Here is a 4,988-nt window from a genome sequence, read left to right as displayed (position 1 = left end):
CACATGTCTATTGAGTCTTGCACTGAAAACATTTTTATATTTTATTTATGTTGTTCACATATTTATATATTCCCCCTGAAAACAAACCGGACAGATACTGTATATTTACATTTACAGCATTTGCCATAACCTTGGTGTCACTTGCACCATGATCTACTGTTTGAGCTACAGAAAGGCTATAAAAGTAAATGACCAAATAATGTAGTCAGCTGTTTAAACAATGTTTTACTGGTAGTGAAATCGTATAATACAATTAAATTCCTTTGAAATGTTAAGATCATCAAAGCATGTAAAATTGAGTGCACAATTGGGCTTGCTGAAATTATGTACTGCTTATATCATTTTTGTATTTTATAATAGTGTTGTTTTATAATCATTCATTCATGTGACAGTTTGTCCACTGTCATAGCATGACAGACATTTAAGCTTAGCTATTTTCATAAAAAAAAAAACAATAGTCTTTATTTACTTCAGTCTTCATTTTCCTATCTTATGGAAAATGAATTGTCGGTATGTTGACTAAAATGATATGTTTATGTTATGGTCGGTGTGTTATCCTGTGTAAAAGAGCAGATTTCACTGTCTAAGATCTTCCTAATCTTTAGCAGTGGATTAAAGACTCCCGTATTTAAAAAATACATGGATTAATCATGAAAAATTATTTTAAAAAAATCTTATTTGTAATATACCAGACCGAAACTTGCATTGACAGGATGTCTAATGCATCCTACAAGACCAGAATTAAAAAAGAGCAAAGTTAATCAAGTATCAAAATCTCTAACAAACATGGTAGTCTTTTGGGTGATGGAAGACCATTCTGTATCGGTTTGGTTTATTATTATGTAAATACACATAGTCCTGGTTGTGACAGGGTTTAGATTACGCCAGATTAGACCTAGGTTCAGTTAGGACATTTGCAGCTTTTATAAATATGCTTTAGAAAAACTTTACTGGTGTGCATCTTGAGACAAAACAATGGCACTGACATATTTTAAGATATGGCTTAAGCCTTTTCTGTGAAACTGGGGGTTAATGTAATAATTGTAATGGCCATATGACGGTACCCAAGTTATTTGATAATACCAGACATCCTTAAGTAGCCTATATTTATCTATAAATTATTAGTAATTAAATCCCCACTGTCAGCACTCACATCCTTGTTTAGTTTGAGATGATAACACAGATAAATGCAGTTTTGTTTATAAGAAAGTGTTTCTCAACAAGGTTTGCATAACCGTTCTCAAATATAGCTAATTGATATTACACATTCATTTGATTAAAAGATAGAATCCTGTCGAAATGCATTAGCCGGGTTCCACCCTCTGATCACAAATTTGAGTCCATTATTAACGTGTCCTTGTGCGTTCAATTGCCTGTGTTTGTAAGTGTGGACCAAATTAAGGGATGTAAAGTAGAGACTGTTAGAGATTACATAAATCACATGGACTGCCAGTCAGAGAAGAAATGGAGTGTTGTGATGGTAATAATAATTATAATGGCCATGCAATTTAAGTTGTTTGATAATTCCAAAATAATACCATCTCTTAATACTCCTTTTTTTTTTTCGCCACGCAATGCAACAGCAATGCAATGATAGAAGATAGATAGAAGATAGAATTATAGATATAAGATGAGTAAAATGTACTGTGCATAATACTGTGCAACTTCTCTAGAAAATAATTACATCCCCAGTATCAACATTCACATCCTTGTTTTTTTTAGATGACGGAGTTTAAAGCATGTTAATTCATGACAGGTTCCATCTTCTTATCATTAATTACATTCTTCCTTATCACCAATTACATTCTTCCAGAGAAAAGTAGAATTCACTATAAAAGAGTGTTGTGCTGACAGACAGCACACTTTAGCTCTTGAGGATGGATGTCTCCACAGGGACTGTGAGGATGTCCCAGATGTGGATGCTGAGATGGGTCGTTCTACTGGTGGGGCTGCAGTTGATACAAGCAGGTAATAAAAATAAAAATGATCAGTTACTGCAAGAAACACTCAAAATATTAGCTACACAATATGACTGTATCTGTCTTTCTTTGTCTAAAGACTTTGTGAGTGATTATGGAGTTACGGAAGATCCTATGGACTTTGCAACAACAACTACAACAACAGGTGAATATGTCGTTATGTTTATGGACGATATGAGATGCACTAATCACATTTATTCACAAAGAAACTATAAAGTTAGAAAATGATTCACAGATTAAGTAAAATTGGTGCTTTATGTGTCTAAAGACTTTGCGAGCGATTATGGAGTTACAGCAGATCCTATGGACTTTTCAACAACAACAGGTGAATATGTCATTGTGTTTATGGACGATATGAGATGCACTTATCACATTGATTCACAAAGAAACTATGAAGTTAGAAAATTATTCACAGATTAAGTAAAATTGGTGCTTTATGTGTCTAAAGACTTTGCAAGCAATTATGGAGTTACAGCAGATCCTATGGACTTTTCAACAACAACAGGTGAATATGTCATTGTGTTTATGGACGATATGAGATGCACTTATCACATTGATTCACAAAGAAACTATAAAGTTAGAAAATTATTCACAGATTAAGTCAAATTGGTGCTTTATGTGTCTAAATGAACCTACACATTAACTCAAACATTTTACATGTAAATATTTACACATAAACATTTTACATGTAAATATTTACACATAAACATTTTCACGTAAATATAATTAACAACAAACAAAATAAAAAAAAAAGTCTTCTCATTTCAAAATGTAACAAACTGTTGTAAACGTATCTTGTTTTGATAAATCCTGGAGTAAGTCTTTGCATTCTCTTTTATTTTTTAACCAGTCTATCCCAGTAACCATGTCAACAGCATCTGCAGCATGTGGGGAAACTTCCACTTCAAGACGTTCGATGGGGACGTTTATCAGTTCCCAGGCATGTGCGAGTATAACCTGGTGTCTGACTGCCAAAGCCTCATTCGCCAGTTCTCGGTTCATGTGAAGAGAACAGAACACACCAATGGCCCGAAGATCAGCAGGGTATCAGTTAGTATCAGTGACATCGCCGTTGAGTTGACAGAGACACAGGTCATGATCAATGGAGAAAAGTAAGATTCTGGGGAACTGCTTTTTCTGCTGCTTTTTTCTTCCCAAAGTAAACACAAAATATATCAAAAAATTTTTTTTAATTATTTATTTTTTATTTAGTATAACACTTCCAGTGCATGTCTCAGGGATCCTTGTGGAAGAAAACACAATTTACACCAGGCTCTATTCCAAAATGGGCATCACTGTCACATGGAACAAAGATGATGCAGTTATGGTGAGCTATTTTATTACTGTGAATTTTATTTATATAGCACATTTCATACACTATGGAAATTCAAAGTGCTTTACACAGAAAGGAATTAAAATAATTACAAAATAAAAGCAAGGAAAATTAAAACATCTATGAAAGGAATTAAAAGAGATATAAAGATTAGACAGTTAGGTAGGTGCAATGAATTCTGTGGTAAGGTAGGATGCGAATGATTCATCTGTTCATTGCCCGGGAAACTTATTATGATACATTTACATAATGAACAAATAAAAACATGAAATATGGCTCTTATAGTTGTTAATTTTGACCTATACTCAACTGACAGGATTCCCTGTTTAGTTTACAGTATTAGTTAAGGGAGTTTTTTATTTTTTTATAAATAAATGTAAATGAACAAATATTTTGTGTTGCATTTACAATCTTGTGAAAACTGTCTGAGCCCCTGACACCTATCCTTGAAAGGGACTTTTATTGCAAGTCCCTCTGAAAAGTGGTTTATTGAAAAAGCATCTTTCCTTGTGGTGCTGTTTTAGGTCGAACTGGACTCTAAATATTAATGGGAAACTTGATGAGTTCAATAAATCAGGTGAGTTGCTCTAATTGACTGACATCTGTCTTATTTAGTCATTTCTTAATTTTGTCATTTAAATTTTTTTCCCCATGTATTGCTAATTTCATAGCTCTCCAAGAATATCAAGTGTCTTTATTAGAGAACTCAACCATGCCTTATCTTATTCAATTAACAACTAGGATACGAACGAAGTGTTGGCTACATTGAGTTTGGGAATATGAACATAGTTCCCAACCCAATGCATAATTGCCAAAATCCTTCTGAAGAAGATGATGCGAAAGATTGGTTAAACCAGTGTGAAAATCATGTAAGTCACAAAAGCTATTTGTATTGGTTTAATAGATTTAGGTGGAATTGCTTAATGTATTTCTTAATGCATGCCTTATTGGCTTCACCCCCCCAAAAAAAATATCTCTCAAAATAATTTCAAATAATTACAGTATTGATATATAATGGACCTCTGAGGGTAAAGGTTAAAGATACACACTTTTGTCACAACAGCGGGCAGTATGTGAAGACCTTTTGGAGGATGAAGACTGGTTCTCCTGCTCTGAGATGTTGAACCCTGAGCCGTATATCAATGCCTGTATAATTGATTTATGCTTGTATCAATCTGACAACTCCTCGCTCTGTGCGACTTTGTCTGAATATTCACGTCAGTGCTTACATGCTGGAGGAAATCCACCGACCTGGAGAAGAGATGACTTCTGCGGTAATAAACACTGAGCTCTGGTGGACATCACAGGGTTCTTCTCTCTTCAGCTTTACCTTTTACTTTGATTATTTTTTCTTACAAATTATTCATTAATAGCTGTTGCACATTACAGATTAATACTTTCAGTTGTATTGTCACATCTATTTCCTTGTTCAAATACAAATTACGTCAATAATAATTGAAATAACTGCACTATTTGAGATACAAAAATGTTATAAAAATATATATTTTAATTTTCATAATAAGTGTAATCAGTCTCTGTATGACTTGTATTCCCATGCAGCTGTGACGTGCCCCTACAATATGGTACATTCTGAAAGCGGCTCCCCCTGTATGGACACATGCTCACACAAAGACACAAACACACTGTGTGAGGAACACAACATCGATGGCTGCTTC

The sequence above is a fragment of the Abramis brama genome (genome assembly GCF_963993115.1).
Source record: "Abramis brama genome assembly, chromosome: 20".
In the NCBI taxonomy this organism is placed as follows: Eukaryota; Metazoa; Chordata; class Actinopteri; order Cypriniformes; family Leuciscidae; genus Abramis; species Abramis brama.
This window is presented reverse-complemented; position numbering follows the sequence as displayed.